This window comes from Triticum dicoccoides, chromosome 1B, assembly GCF_002162155.2.
Source record: "Triticum dicoccoides isolate Atlit2015 ecotype Zavitan chromosome 1B, WEW_v2.0, whole genome shotgun sequence".
In the NCBI taxonomy this organism is placed as follows: domain Eukaryota; kingdom Viridiplantae; phylum Streptophyta; class Magnoliopsida; order Poales; family Poaceae; genus Triticum; species Triticum dicoccoides.
The window spans coordinates 318,136,357-318,153,590 of NC_041381.1; the positions used below are offsets into that span (position 1 = coordinate 318,136,357).

The window sequence follows — 17,234 nt, forward strand, 5'->3', positions numbered from 1 at the left end:
GGAATAAAATAAGTGCACAAGAGATATTTCTTTAGCAAGACATTTTCACGGAACAGGCAAACCAAACTTTTTCAATGAAATTTTTTAGGTTTATGTGTTCAAACTTGCAAACTTTCCGAACTAGTACTTAGCTCGCTTGTCATTTTTCACTTCACTATGGGATCAGAAGTGCACAACATATACAAACATTAACACAAGGATCAATTGGGGCAAACAATAGAACACAAAACTGAACATCAAGGAGATAAATAGCAACAGTCTTTGAACTGAATTAAAATTCTAATTGAACTAGATTAAATTTAGAAACTGAACCAAGTGTGTCACGAGTTAGTAAATGTGGAAGATCATTCCATTTGCTATCTAACTATCTCTCTCACATCACCCTGCTGCAGCAACAAACAGCAGCAGCACATAAAGACGCACGCACAACAAGTAGCTAGCAAGCAGCAGGAGCTTCAGGAAATAGGAGACATCAACCAACAACACACAGTACTACCATTTTCTGAACTCTCCTTTTCTTTGATCTTTTTATTCCTCGGACTTCCACCGGTGAACCCGTGAACTTATCTGCTTTTATAATTTTAACTTTTTCAGAATAGTCATACCATGTGTATACAGCAAGAGTGCCTCAGAATACCGTACTTAATTATTTCACAACATGTCACGTATTCAGTGCAACCAAGGTAGAACGAAAAATCTAAAATCCTACTGCAGCAATATAGCAACCATATGGCGGGCATGCATTTTATGTGCTACCCACCACCCAATGTTAATTCTCCTGAAAGAACGAGAGAAAACTAAATCCCTAATTAACATGTCAGATCAATAGATATGTTCTCAGCTTGCTGTACAAGATCAAAGCAATAAATAGGACTATTAGAAAGTACTGGTTAAAGTGCGTCAACTTGCCTTAGGCACAGAGGCATCCCTGAACTTGGCCATCCATGACAATGTACCTGAACTCGGCGTAGACTGGTAGTTGAACTTGCTAAACATCCACACTAGCACCAGCAGCAGAAGCCGCTGTGTCAATTTGGTGCTTGAAGTGTAAGACGATCTGAAAAAACACACAAAGGTGAACTGAATTTTTTTTCTCTCGAATTTAGCTTGATCTGCTGCAACAAACCAAAGAAACTATAGTTAGTAGGAATCAGCAAAATGAACTACAAAATTTATCTAATCAAAACTAGATGAATTAGCAAAATTGAACTATTTTTTGGATAACATAGCTGGGTGAGGAAGAAAAGCAACAAAGCGAATTTCATGGGGAATTAACCTATATTCAATTTTTGCGTACGGAAAAGAACGTCCGGACGTTTGAGACAGTAGTGTGTGAACTTCTCGATTCAGCATTTTTCTTCCTAATGTTTTTGTGACCAAAAATATAGAAGAGTGTAAAATGGGATGTCTACTTTCCTGAACCAAGAACTTGAACTTCACGTATGCTCATGTATACTGTTCTTTTGAATTCCCTATCAAATGATTGGTTTCAGTAGCCTAAAAAACTGGCTCAACCTCATAAGTACAAAACTGAATTTGGTTCGACCTTCACACATATGAAGTTTGAACTTCACCCAAAAGCTAAATAGTTCAACCACGCACATACAAGCAGAAAACATGGCAAAATTGGTCCTGTTTAGACATATATCAAGAAAATATTTAGAGACCCCCGTTCAATTTTTTTTTCTATGAACTGCCAAGCGAGCAGCGAAAATAAATGAAGATGATGAGATGAAGAAACAGGACCTTCAGGTGTTGGCGAAGAAGAACGGCTAGGGACTCAGTACGGACTGAGGAAGAAGGCCACACGGGAGGAAGCAGGGGGGCATGCCGGTGATGAGTCGGCAGTGTGGAGGGCAGCTTCGAGCGGCGGTCAGCAAGGGATTGGGCGATGCACAGGCGCATCACCGCCATGACCACCACATTGCGTCGCCGTCGTGCCTGTCCTCTGCATCCCTAGCGCGTGTGTCGCCGCTCCGTCATCCGCCTCGCACCCTCACAGCAGCATGCATAGGAATGGGAAGTGGGCTGGCGGCACGCGATGGCGGGGCGAGGGGTGGCGGCATGCGGCGGCGGGGCATGGGGTGGCGGCGGACGGTGGTGGTGGCTTGCCGTAGGAGGAGACGGGATCAGGAAGTGGGCTGGATTTGCGAAGCTGCGTCGCGCGCGCGCGCCTATAGTGGTCGGAGGGAGAGAGGTGGCCGGAGCAGAATGGAGATGCTGCCGGCGACGGGGAGAGGGCCGGGCGGCAGCGCGCTCGAGGAGAAGGCTGGTCGGCGGCGCGATGGGGGGAGGCCGGCCGGAGGCGCGCTGGGAGGAGTCCGGCCGCGGCGCGCTGGGAGGAGGCCGGGCAGCAGCACGGTGGGGAGGAGGTCGGGCGGCGATGGGCACGGAGAGGAGGTGGCAAGAAGGATCTGCGGGGTGGATCAGGGTAGTTTTCTTCTTTTGGGGCCGGCCGCGCCTTATAAGGACGAGGGTAACAAAATAATATTCTGTTACTAGTAACAAAATAGCCTTGTCCTATATATATATATATATAATGTACCTGACACTTCGGAGCAGACCAGTGTTTAACGAGGCCTCTCCAGTCTTCATCCGATATATTTTCCACTAAAGATGTTTGGGCAATTTCAATGTTAGCCTTGCCTTCAAAGTGAGTTTTCCTCAAGTTATACCGATATTTTTGCAGAGCAGACTTGAAAACATGGGTGCAAGCTTGTCTGGTTGCATCATCTTGGCTATCCAACTTGAACCTCATCTGTTGAAAATTATGGGAGTCTCATTATCAGCAACCTAGAAAGTATGGGACAGAGCAAGACGATATTACTAGTTTCCATACATAACCATACTTACAGATAAATGGTCGAGGAAGGTGTTGAACTGGGTTTCGTCTTTGTCATTCCTGTACTGAATCCATGTTGGGAGGATACGTACATGACACCTAACGGCATTCACTGCCTCTGATACAAACTTGGCTGACTCTGTAGCATCACGTGGCCTTTTTAAACCTGCCTCAAAACGGATCTCCATTCTTCCTCCTCTAGATTTAGTTAACCTATCGAGCACTATCCCTGATGTTTGTTTTGTCTTGCGCCTAGGAGCTAGTCCAACAACGAACATAGGAAGTGTTAGTGTACATCAAACTGTGATACTACATATAAAGAAGCATGCAACTGTAACTTGACTCCAGCAACTACCTTCTTGTTGTTGAAGCTCACAAGGTTCATCTGATATTGCCAACTCGTCTTGTGTCAAGAGTGCTTGGGAAGTAGTGTTAGGTGGCAAGGGAGCTTGGGAACATGCTGCTAGCTCAGTTGACGCACGAGTAAGTCGTGGAGCTGGTAGTACTATGGAAGGTGTTGCAACAACTAGGGCTGTCTCTGCTTGTTTGATGATAGCTATTTGTTTCTATTTGGCTTGTTCTATAGCTCGTGTAGCACGGGATACCCTATTCGTAGATTTTTCTGCTGGACTTGGACCTTCTATTGCAGAATCTGCAGGATTCTTCCGCTTCCCATTCCCTGTCATTCTGTGTTGCTTCCTCTTTCTCTGTGCCATGTTAAGTCAAGCCAACAAGAAAAACGAATAACAATTTAGTTCTTCAGAACAAATTGATGCGTGATACAGACGAACCGAACTTTGATGTTAGACAACCACATGATAGGAGGATGTAATATGTACAAAAAATAGGACGGCAAGAGATAACCAGAACTATGATGTGTAAACTAAGGAGAAAACATTTCACTAAATTATAAGCAATGCAATGGAAAGTAGACACCATATGAAAGATGCTACAAATATCGCTCTGCCAAGTTAACAGTGTCTCATCATAAATGGCGTTTAAACAAATGTGAAGTAGTACAAGAAATAAATCATATGCAAGATGCAAACAACATCACACTACCAAGTTAGAGGTCTCTCATCATTAGTGCCATTGCATATTCACAGCTTATGATGTGTAAACTAAGGAGAAGGCATTTCAACAAATTAGAAGCAATGAAAGCTAGACACCATATGAAAGATGCAATGAATATCACTCTACCAAGTTAAAACTGTCTCGTCATAAGTGTCATTTCAACAAATTAGTAGTACAAGCTAGAAAAGAATGCGAGATGTAACCTATATCACACTCCCAAGTCAAACGTGTCTTATGATAAGTGATTGTTGCAGGTTATACAACAGTAGTAATTTGATGTAAGAACATGGTGTGATAGACATATATTGTATGTTCTAGAAACATGAACACGTGTCTTATTCACAAGAATAATGTGTAAAGTAAGCAGATGGAATTCAACAAAACTAGAAGCAATACAAGCTAGACATCATACATAACATGCAACCACATATAACAGTGCCAAGTTAGAGGGAGCACCTGTGATGGTGCACTAGGGGAGACGTGCTCATCATCAACACAGCTACGTTGAGTGTCTATGCATGTGTTGTCTTGCAAATCATCTTGGGGGGATGGAGGAGTAGAATTTGTAGAGGCCCTCCGTTTGGAAGGAGCACCTTTATCCGCTGCCTTGCTAACTTCCTTCCGCTTTATTGATTTTGAATTGTCAAGTAAAACCGACAAGAAAAAGAAATAAAATTCTCTCTTCAGAACTCATTTGTGCATGGTACTGACAATCACTACTTAGATGTAAGGCAAACACATGATACCAGGATGGTCTATGTACGAAAAACAGGATGGCATGGCATATTCACAACTATTTGTGTAAACTAAGCAGAAACCATTCCAACAAATAAGAATCAACGCAAGCTAGACAACACATGAAAGATGCAACCAATATGACTCTGCCAAGTTAAAAGCGTCCCATCATAAATGGCATTTCAACAAATTAGAAGCAGTGCATTCTATAAATCATATGAAAGATGCAACTAATATCGCACTGCATATACTAAAGGTGTCTCGTCATATTGATTGATGCGGGATACAAAAAAATAATAGTTTTATGTAAGGACATGCTATATATTCAGATGTACTATGTACTAGAAATAGGAAGGCATGTCACATTAACAGGTATAATGTATAAACTAAGCAGAATATCACATGCAATTTAACCAGATTGGAAGAATTACAATCTAGACACCATATGCAACATGCGACCACATATCATGCTCCCAAGTTAGAGCAAGCACCCGCGATGCTAGTGTACGGGAAATGCGGTAATCAACTATAGAGCTACGTTCACTATCTTCATCTAGCCTTGCTGTTTCTTGAGAATCATGTCGGGAGGCTGACGCTGCATTCTTTAAATGAGGATCTTTACTCACAGTAGTCCACTTGCCTGACTGCCTCATCATAAGTGATTGATGAGGGATACACAAGAACATTAGTTTGATGTAAGAACATGGTTGATAGACAGATATACTAGTATGTACCAAAAATAGAAAGGCATGTCATATTCAAAGGTATAATGTGTAAGCTAAGCAGATGCAATTTAACCAAATTGGAAGCAATACAAGCTAGACATCTGGCTGGAGTGGTGAGCATGATCATCTAGGACCTGAGAGCCTGGTGGGAGGCAGGCTGCTTCGCCACCATCGTGGCTTTTTAGTTGGCTTCCAGGTGATGCATGTCTGTGCTGGGCTTGTCACTGGCTCGGCCAGTGCCCTGACTAGCTATTTGTCTTTTGGTGCTCACGGAATGGTGGTTCATGTAAAAAATATCTTTCTTATCGTAATAAAGACCGACTTTGGCCTTTCGAATACAAGCTAGACACCATATGGAACATCCAACCACATATGACACCGCAAAGTTAAAGCAAGCACCTGGGATGGTGGTTCATTGCGAGCGAGGTCATCAACTCCAGAGCTACGTTTACCATCTCCATCTGCTGACGTTGCACCCTTTATGATGGTGAAACGTGTGTGGCCTATCCGCGTACCATGCTGGAGCGACTTCTCTCTTTTATTTTTTGCTTCTCTCATGCCAGTAGAGCCTGAAATACTCTTGCATAATAACACAATAGTGAGAGTAAGGGTGAAGTGTGTGCAGAACTAGTGCACTGTAAAAGTAGCAGATAGCAGGTGGCTAAAAAATAAATGACAGGAGACATATGATAGCTCTACAACATTGCATGGCAAACAAAATTAGATTCTACTCCATATGATTTTGTAATATATGAGCATAGGAAATGCAGGTTCTCCTCTAGCACACCACCACATGTGGTCATATCAAGATAACAGACGGCTGAAAATAAATAGGTCAGCTGATTTTTTTATGGACCATACGATCTATAAGAAACGGGCAGATGGCCTTCGTCTACCTCCCGCCAGTCACTGTTGATGATCTTTATCGAATTGCCAGCGGCCACCGGCCCAGACCCTTGCCTCCGCCGCCCTGCCCTCCCCTCGACCTCACACCACCGCCGTGCTAGGCAGCGCCCCCAGGCCATCCCTTTAATCCCAGCCGACCTCCAGATCGGGCGCCAGCAGCTCTAGGCTCCACATGCCCCTAAGATAAACACCGAGGCGCTGCTTCCCCGGTGTAATAGGCGGACTAGTGCCTGTTACACTGGGGAATGCTTCCGTTAATTGGGAATCAACTGACCAGGAATTGAAATCCAGGGGGCGACGAACATCTATCTAAGGCGAAATAGTATATGAGGAGAAACCTTGTGCATCACGAGTTACTAGGAACATCTAGTATCAAGAAGAAGCGGTCAACTAGTGTCTTCTGTGGGATGAATATCGTGCAAGCAGACACATAAGATTTGCACGAATAAGGGGAGAGGAGTACCATCTCCGGTTGCCAGTGTGGTCTCCTCCATATGTCGCGACGATCTTCTTTTTTTCCCTGGGGGAACCGATGTTTTGGAGGACGGTGGAGCCTTGGACAAACCCATGGCCAAATTTTTGACTGTGTTGCCGTGGCCGTATGTCGGTGGATGGGAAGCAGATCCGAGGCGGTGAAGGATGCCGTAGCAGGAACAACTCCGGTGCGGTGGACGGTGGCGAAGTTGGAGTGGCAGCGGTGAGGCGTAGGACGTCGTGGTTGAACTGGCTCGGGTACGGACAGCTCGGCCTCGGCTTTAACGACTAGCCATGGAGGGCATTGCGGTTGAGGTTGCATTGGATGGCGACATAGGGGTATCGGCTCCGGCGTGATGGAGGAGGGCGGCGGGTGATGGGTGGGATGGGGTGGCGGACGGAGGACACCGGGGTTTCATGGCTGGTGGAGAGGTAGTTTTTGTGCCCACGGAGTACAAATGGGGAATCGGACGGGTGGGCGGGGGGAGGAGGGGGGAGCTAAGGGAGAACCATGTTTCGGTCTGGGACGCGCTTGTTTTTGGCTTTTTTGAACAGATGGAACACGCTTGTTTGAAATTTGGGGAAAGTACAAACTTTGCCCCGCTCTTAAATTTTGGACCTACTGCGGGTTGGGGGTAGGATGGTAATCCCAGGTGTCCCAAATAGTGGGCGGGAGCGATTTCGGCCGGGCGCATTGATACGTTCATTTTGCATCATGCTTTTATATCGATATTTATTGCATTATGGGCTGTTATTACACGTTATGTCACAATACTTATGGCTATTCTCTCTTATTTTACAAGGTTTAACATGAAGAGGGAGAATGCCGGTAGCTGGGATTCTGGGCTGGAAAAGGAGCAAATATTGGAGACCTATACTGCACAGCTCCAAAAGTCCTGAAACTCCATGAAAGTCATTTTAGGAATTAATGATAATTATTCAGCGGAAGAAATGCCTAAGGGGGGGCACCCACCATGCACGAGGGTGGGGGGCGCGCCCACCCTTACATTGCACGCCCCCTGCCTCGTGGGCCCCCTGGCAGCCCTCCGGTGCCCATCTTCTGCTATATGAAGTCTTTTACCCTGGAAAAAATCATAAGCAAGCTTACAGGATGAAACTCCGCCGCCACGAGGCGGAACCAATCTAGGGCTCCGGCGGAGCTGTTTTGCCGGGGAAACTTCCCTCCGGGAGGAGGAAATCATCACCATCGTCATCACCAACGATCCTCTCATCGGGAGGGGGTCAATCTCCATCAATATCTTCACCAGCCATCTCCTCTCAAACCCTAGTTCATCTCTTGTATCCAATCTTTGTACCAAAACCTCAGATTGGTACCTGTGGGTTGCTAGTAGTGTTGATTACTCCTTGTAGTTGATGCCAGTTGGTTTATTTGGTGGAAGATCATATGTTCAGATCCTTTATGCATATTAATACCCATCTGATTATGAACATGAATATGCTTTGTGAGTAGTTATGTTTGTTCCTGAGGACATGGGTGAAGTCTTGCTATTAGTAGTCATGTGAATTTGGTATTCGTTCGATATTTTGATGAGATGTATGTTGTCTCTCCTCTAGTGATGTTATGTGAACATCGACTACATGACACTTCACCATTATTTGGGCCTAGAAGAAGGCATTGGGAAGTAATAAGTAGATGATGGGTTGCTAGAGTGACATAAGCTTAAACCCTAGTTGAAAGCACAAGTGCTCCCTAGGTGGTTTTGGTAATTAATGTCAACATATCTCTTGTTGGACTAACACTTCTATCTGGTATGTTTCAGATAAGTTCAACATTGGAGTGGCATGGACTAAAGGATGTGGGAACTCCTTCTAGATGCTAAGGACAAAGGATTGGCTCAAGCTTCAAGCTCAAGACTCTTCATTTTACATTTTAGTGATCCAAGATCACATTGAGTCTATAGGAAAAGCCAATACTATCAAGAAGGGATGAGGTGTTGCTTAATGAGTTTCTTGCTCCACAATGCTTAGTGATATGCTCCAAGACCCTCAACTACTTTCCCACTTCCACACATATGACCTAAACCTAAAGTCAAACTCGGCCACACCGTTTCTTTCTATCCGGCGCCATCGAGTTTAGATGTCATAGCCACTGCCACAAACCCTAGGCAAATCGGTCTCACCGATAGGGATCTCAGTCTCACCGAGATGGGATTGTAATCTCTCTGTGTATGTCCATTACCAAAATCAGTCTCACCGAGTTTGAGCAATCAATACTACCAAGATTACAATGCAAACTTCCTGGTTGACTTATTACCAAAATTGGTCCTATCGAGTTTGTGTAATCGGTCCAACCGAGTTTGCCTGACCAACTCTCTGGTTAGCTAATTACCAAAATCGGTCTCACCGAGTTTGTGTAATCGGTCTCACCAAGATTACGTTATGCCCTAACCCTAACCATATCGGTCCTACCGAGTTGCATGTCGGTCCCACCGAAAATCCTAACGGTCACTAGATTTACTGAATCGGTCCGACCGAGTTTGTTGATTCCGTCCCACCGAGTTTGGTAAATTGTGTGTAATGGTTAGATTTTGTGTGGAGGCTATATATACCCCTCCACCTCCTCTTCATTCGTGGAGAGAGCCATCAGAACAAACCTACACTTCCAGCATATAGTTTCTGAGAGAGAACTACCTACTCATATGTTGAGGCCAAGAAATTCCATTCCTACCATATGAATCTTGATTTCTAGCCTTCCCCAAGTTGCTTTCCACTCAAATCTTCTTTCCACCTGATCCAAATCCTATGAGAGAGAGTTGAGTGTTGGGGAGACTATCATTTGAAGCACAAGAGCAAGGAGTTCATCATCAACGCACCATTTGTTACTTCTTGGAGAGTGGTGTCTCCTAGATTGGCTAGGTGTCACTTGGGAGCCTCCGATAAGATTGTGGAGTTGAACCAAGGAGTTTGTAAGGGCAAGGAGATCGCCTACTTCGCGAAGATCTACCGCTAGTGAGGCAAGTCCTTCGTGGGCGACGGCCATGGTGTGATAGACAAGGTTGCTTCTTCGTGGACCCTTCGTGGGTGGAGCCCTCCGTGGACTCGCGCAACCGTTACCCTTCGTGGGTTGAAGTCTCCACCAACGTGGATGTACGATAGCACCACCTATCGGAACCACGCCAAAAACATCCGTGTCTCCAATTGTGTTTGAATCCAAAACCCTTCCCTTTACATTCTTGCAAGTTGCATGCTTTACTTTCCGCTGCTCATATACTCTTTGCATGCTTGCTTGATATGTATTGTGAGTGTTAAACTTGTGCCTAAACTCCACTTAAACTTAAAGAACTTAAAAACTGCAACTTTGGTACTTAGTGTCTAATCACCCCCCCTCTAGACACCTCTTCTCAAGGTCCTACACTAGTTTATAAGTTGCTTCGTAAGGGGCTGATTTGGATCCATATGTTTCATGCTATGGTTAGGTTTACCTCAATACTTCTTTTGTAGTTGTGGATGCTTGCAATAGGGGTTAATCTAAAGTGGGATTCTTGTCCAAGAAAGGGCAGTAGCCAAGCACCGGTCCACCTGCATATCAAATTATCAAAGTAACGAACATGAATCATACGAGTGTGATGAAAACTAGCTTGACGATAATTCCCATGTGTCCTCGGGAGCGCTTTTCTCATTATAAGAACTTGTCCAGGCTTGTCCTTTGCTACAAAAAGGATTGGGCCACCTTGTTGCACTTTATTTACTTTCATTGCTTGTTACCCGTTACAAATTATCTTATCACAAAACTATCTGTTACCTACAACTTCAGTGCTTGCAGAGAATACCTTACTGAAAACCGCTTGTCATTTCCTTCTGCTCCTTGTTGGGTTCTCCACTCTTACTTATCGAAAGGACTACGATAGATCCCCTATACTTGTGGGTCATCAAGACTCTTTTCTGGCGCCGTTGCCGGGGAGTGAAGCGCCTTTGGTGAGTGGAACTTGGTAAGGAATCATTTATATAGTGTGCTGAAATTTACTGTCACTTGTTACTATGGAAACTAATCCTTTGAGGGGCTTGTTTGGGGTATCTTCACCCTGACCAGTAGAGCAAAGAGTTGCTCCTCAACCTACTGAACCTACTGAAAATGTTTACTTTGAAATTCCTTCGGGTATGGTAGAGAAACTGCTAGATAATCCCTTTGCAGGAGATGGAACATTGCATCCCGATTTACACCTTATCTATGTGGATGAAGTTTGTGGATTATTTAAGCTTGCAGGTATGGCCGATGATGTTGTTAAGAAGAAGGTCTTCCCTTTATCTTTGAAGGGAGACTCATTGACATGGCATAGGCTATGTGATAATATGGGATCTTGGGACTATAAACGATTTAAATTGGAATTTCACCAGAAGTTTTATCCTATGCATCTTGTTCATCGTGATCGCAATTATATATATAATTTTTGGCCTCGCTAAGGAGAAAGCATCGCTCAAGCATGGGGGAGGCTTAAGTCAATGTTATATTCATGCCATAATCATGAGCTCTCAAGGGAAATGATTATTCAAAATATTTATGCTCGGCTTTCACTCAATGATCGCACCATGCTCGATACTTCTTGTGCTAGTTCTTATATGCTGAAGACTACTGAATTCAAGTGGGACTTATTGGAAAGAATTAAACGCAGCTCTGAAGATTGGGATTCCAACAATGGTAAGGAGTCAGGTATGACACCTAAGTTTTATTGTGTTAAATCTTTTATGTATACCGATGCTTTTCATGGATTTAGCACTAAATATGGACTTGACTCTGAGATAGTAGCTTCTTTCTGTGAATCATTTGCTACTCATGTTGATCTCACTAAGGAGAAGTGGTTTAAATATAATCCTCCCACTGAAGTAAAAGTAGTTGCACCTGTTACAGTTGAAGAAGACTATCACTTATAATGATCCTATTGTTCCTTCTACTTATATTGAGAAACCACCTTTCCCTGTTACGATAAAGGATCACGCTAAAACTTCAACTGTGATTCGCAAGAGTAATACTAGAACATATACACCTCCTGAGCAAATTAAAGCTGAACCTAGTATTGCTATGGTTAAAGATCTCTTGGCTGATAATATTGATGGGCATGTTATTTATTTCTGTGAACAGGCTGCTAACATTGCTAGACCCGATGCTAAGATACATAGACCTGTTGTAGGCATGCCTGTTATTTCTGTTAAAATAGGAGATCATTGTTATCATGGCTTATGTGATATGGGTGCTAGTGCTAGTGCTAGTGCAATACCTCATTCCTTATATAAAGAAATTATGCATGACATTGCACCCGCTGAGATAGAAGATATTGCTGTTACAATTAAGCTTGCCAATAGAGATACTATTTCACCAATTGGGATTGTTAGAGATGTTGAAGTCTTCTGTGGGAAAGTTAAATATCCTTCTGATTTTCTTGTTCTTGGTTCCCCACAAGATGACTTTTGTCCCATTATATTTGGTAGACCCTTCTTGAAGACTGCTAATGCTAAGATTGATTGCAAAAAGGATGTTGTTATGATTGTCTTAGGAGATATGTCTCATGAGTTTAATTTTGCTAAATTTCATAAACAACCCCATGATAAAGAATTGCCTAGTAAGGATGAAATTATTGGTCTTGCTTCTATTTCCGTACCTCCTACTGATCCGCTAGAACAATATTTGCTAGACCATGAAAATGATATGTTTATGAATGAAAGAAGGGAAATAGATGAAGTATTTTTTAAACAGGGACCTATTTTGAAACACAACTTGCCTGTTGAAATCCTAGGGGATCCTCCACCACCCAATGGTGATCCAACGTTTGAGCTTAAACTGTTACCTGATACTTTTAAATATGCTTATCTTGATGAAAAGAAGATATATCCTATTATTATTAGTGCTAACCTTTCAGAGCAAGAAGAGGAAAGATTATTGAAAACTCTGAAGAAGCACTATGCTGCTATTGGATATACTCTTGATGATCTTAAGGGCATTAGTCCCACTCTATGCCAACACAAGATAAATTTGGAAGAAGATGCCAAACCAGTTAAAGATCATCAATGACAGTTAAATCCTAAGATGAAAGAAGTGGTAAGAAAGGAAATACTAAAGCTCCTAGAGGCAGGTATCCTGTTGCAGATAGTCAGTGGGTAAGTCCTGTCCATTGTGTCCCTAAGAAGGGAGGTATTACTGTTGTTCCTAATGATAAAGATGAATTGATCCCGCAAAGAATTATTACAGGTTATAGGATGGTAATTGATTTCCGCAAATTAAATAAAGCTACTAAAAAAGATCATTACCCTTTACCTTGTATTGATCAAATGCTAGAAAGACTATCCAAACATACACATTTTTGCTTTCTAGATGGTTACTCTGGTTTCTCTCAAATACCCGTGTCAGTGGATGATCAAGCAAAGACTACTTTTACTTGCCCTTTTGGTACTTTTGCTTATAGACATATGCCTTTTGGTTTATGTAATGCACCTGCTACCTTTGAAAGATGCATGATGGCTATATTCTCTGACTTTTGTGAAAAGATTTGTGAGGTATTCATGGATGATTTCTCCATTTATGGATCCTCCTTTGATGAATGCTTGAGCAACCTTGATCGAGTTTTGCAGAGATGCGAAGATACTAGTCTTGTTTTGAATTGGGAAAAGTGCCACTTTATGGTTAATGAAGGCATTGTCTTGGGGCATAAAATTTCTGAAAAAGGTATTGAAGTTGATAAAGCTAAAGTTGATGCTATCAAAAAGTTGCCGTGTCCCAAGGACATTAAAGGTATAAGAAGTTTCCTTGGTCATGCCGGTTTTTATAGGAGGTTCATTAAGGACTTCTCTAAAATATCTAGGCCTCTGACTAATTTATGGCAAAAAAATATTCCCTTTGTCTTCGATGATGATTGTGTAGAAGCATTTGAAATACTTAAGAAAGCTTTGATTTCTGCACCTATTGTTCAGCCATCTGATTGGAAATTACCCTTTGAAATTATTTGTGATGCTAGCGATTATCCTGTAGGTGCTGTTCTAGGACAAAGAGTTGATAACAAACTAAATTTTATTCAATATGCTAGTAAAACTCTAGACACTTCTCAGAGAAATTATGCTACTACTGAAAAAGAATTCTTAGCAGTTGTATTTGCATGTGATAAGTTCAGACCTTATATTGTTGATTCTAAAGTAACTATTCACACTAATCATGCTGCTATTAAATATCTTATGGAAAAGAAAGATGCTAAACCTACACTTATTAGATGGGTTCTCTTGCTACAAGAATTTGATTTGCATATTATTGATAGAAAGGGAGCTGAGAACCCCGTTGCAGACAACTTGTCTAGGTTAGAGAATGTTCTTGATGACCCACTACCTATTGATGATAGCTTTCCTGATGAAAAATTAGCGGTCATAAATGCTTCTTGTACTGCTCCATGGTATGCTGATTATGCTAATTACATTGTTGCTAAATTCATACCACCTAGTTTCACATACCAGCAAAAGAAAAAGTTCTTTTATGATTTAAGACATTACTTCTGGGATGACCCACACCTTTATAAAGAAGGAGTAGATGGTGTTATTAGACGTTGTGTACTGAGAATGAATAGGAACAAATCCTACGCAAGTGTCACTCCGAGGCATATGGAGGACACCACGCTAGAGATAGAACTGCACATAAGGTATAGCAATCCGGTTTTTATTGGCCTACTCTCTTCAAAGATGCCCGTAAGTTTGTCTTGTCTTGTGATGAATGTCAAAGAATTGGTAATATTAGTAGACGTCAAGAAATTCCTATGAATTATTCTCTTGTTATTGAACCATTTGATGTTTGGGGGCTTTGATTATATGGGACCTTTTCCTGCCTCTAATGGATATACACATACTTTAGTTGTTGTTGATTATGTTACTAAGTGGGTAGAAGCTATTCCAACTAGTAGTGTTGATCATAACACCTCTATTAAGATGCTTAAAGAAGTTATTTTTTCCGAGGTTTGGAGTCCCTAGATACTTAATGACTGATGGTGGTTCACATTTTATTCATGGTGCTTTTCGTAAAATGCTTGCTAAGTATGATGTTAATCATAGAATTGCATCTCCGCATCACCCATAGTCTAGTGGTCAAGTAGAGTTGAGTAATAGAGAGCTTAAATTAATTTTTCAAAAGACTGTTAATAGATCTAGAAAGAATTGGTCCAAGAAACTTGATGATGCATTATGGGCATATAGAACTGCATATAAGAATCCTATGGGTATGTCTCCATATAAAATGGTTTATGGAAAATCATGTCACTTACCTCTCGAACTAGAACATAAGGCATATTGGGCCATTAAAGAGCTCAATTATGATTTCAAACTTGCCGGTGAGAAGAGGTTATTTGACATTAGCTCACTTGACGAATGGAGAACCCAAGCCTATGAGAATGCCAAGTTGTTTAAAGAAAAAGTTAAAAGATGGCATGACAAAAGGATACAAAAGCGTGAGTTTAACGCAGGTGATTATGTGTTGCTATTCAACTCTCATTTAAGATTTTTTGCAGGAAAACTTCTCTCTAAATGGGAAGGTCCTTACGTTATCGAGGAGGTCTATCGTTCCGGTGCCATAAAAATCAACAACTTAGAAGGCACAAATCCGAAGGTGGTGAACGGTCAAAGAATCAAACATTATATCCCAGGTAATCCTATAAATGTTGAAACTAATATTATTGAAACCATGACCCCAGAGGAATACATAAGGGACACTTTCCAGAATGTTTCAGACTCTGAAAAGGAATAGGTATGTGGTACAGTAAGTAAACCGACTCCAAAACAGTTATAATAGCAATTCTTCTCCGTTTTGGAATATTTAAGAAAATAGGAAAATAAGAAGTAGTATGGGAAGGGCAGAGGCGTCCACGAGGGTGGATGGCGCGCCCTACCTGACTGGGCGCGCCCCCTGCCTCGTGGGCACCTCGTGTGCTCTCCGGACTCCGTTTTCTTGCACGATACTTCTTTTGGTCGGTAAAAATTCATTATATAATCTCCCGGAGGTTTTAACCACCGTATCATGCAAAAATCTTCTGTCTTTGTTTTGAGCTGTTTTTCTGACAGATCAAGAGCACCATGACGTCTTCAAGCGCTCCCAAGGACAAGTTTTTCGAGAGGGTCATCAACCCCTATCTCGCAGAGGTGCTGCATCACCCTCAAACCATTGAGATGCGTGAGGGGGTGCTGCACATCCGCGATGTGGAGGGACCAAGGAGTACTGGAAGCATGGAGACAAAGCTCGAAGCGATGGAACAACAAGTTTTCAAGTGCCAAGGGATGGTGGAGCATGGACTTAATGCCAACCAGATGATGATCACGGAGTTCACCAACAACCACAAGCTGGACGCCAAGAACATTGGGGAGACCATCTTCAAGCTTCATGAGAAAATCGAGCACCTCCAAGCCCAAATCTATGACCTGCAAAACCAAAACTGTGAGTATGAATATAGATTCAAGAGGATGAGTTTGGCTGCAGATTTGAGGATCCCGGAGACTCGATCATCCTTCTATGATGGTGAGCCTATGCCTTGGAAGACGGACGGCAAGCCTACATCATCAACAACTCCTTCTTCACCACCTCCGAGGACATAATCACATGGGTATGGGCACTCCCCTTGGCAACTGCCAAGCTTGGGGGAGGTGCCTCGATATCGTATCACCATCACACTCCTATCTTTACCATTTTACCTAGTTCGATCCTTTTCGTAATATCTTGATCTAGTAGAATAAAGTTTTGGTATGATTTAGTTTTGAGTTTTGCTTTGTGATCCCTCTATGTAATCGAGTCCGTGAGCTATATATAATAAAGATTAGTGTTGAGTCAAGGGCTTTGCTATCTTGCTATGATCTTGAGGAAATAAAAGAATAAAAAGAGATAAAAGAGATCATATTGATCTTATGGATAGTAATGACTTCACACATAGAGAGTATGAGGCATAAAAGTTGTTGAGAGTTGGCAAACATAGTTTTGGTCATCGTTGCAATTAATAGGAAGTAATAAAGAAAGAGAGATTTTCACATATAAATATACTATCTTGGACATCTTTTATGATTGTGAGCACTCATTAAAGTATGACATGCTAAAGAGTTGATGTTGGACAAGGAAGACAATGTAATGGGTTATGTTTTCTCATATCTTAGTTACAGTATATTGTCATGGATCGTCCAACATGTTGAGCTTGCCTTTCCCCCTTGTCGGTGTCAAAACCGGCGGATCTCGGGTAGGGGGTCCCGAACTGTGCGTCTAGGCGAATGGTAACAGGAGACAAGGGACACGATGTTTTTACCCAGGTTCGGGCCCTCTCGATAGAGGTAAAACCCTACTCCTGCTTGATTGATATTGATGATATGGGTAGTACAAGAGTAGATCTAGCACGAGATCAAGGAGGCTAAACCCTAGAAGCTAGCCTATGGTATGATTGTTGTAATGGTTGTTCGTCTTACGGACTAAAACCCTCCGGTTTATATAGACATCGGAGAGGGCTAGGGTTACACAGAGT

At 42.4% G+C, this 17,234-nt stretch overlaps 1 long non-coding RNA gene across 1 annotated transcript in view; it reads right to left on the reverse strand.

Moving 5' to 3' along the window:
• The window catches only part of LOC119304552, a 2,495-nt gene extending 1,417 nt beyond the window's left edge, over positions 1–1,078 (reverse strand). The window contains exon 1 of the long non-coding RNA XR_005148355.1: positions 957–1,078. This is a non-coding gene — a long non-coding RNA (uncharacterized LOC119304552). The remainder of the gene's footprint in view (positions 1–956) is intronic.
• Positions 1,079–17,234: the final 16,156 nt, after the last annotated feature.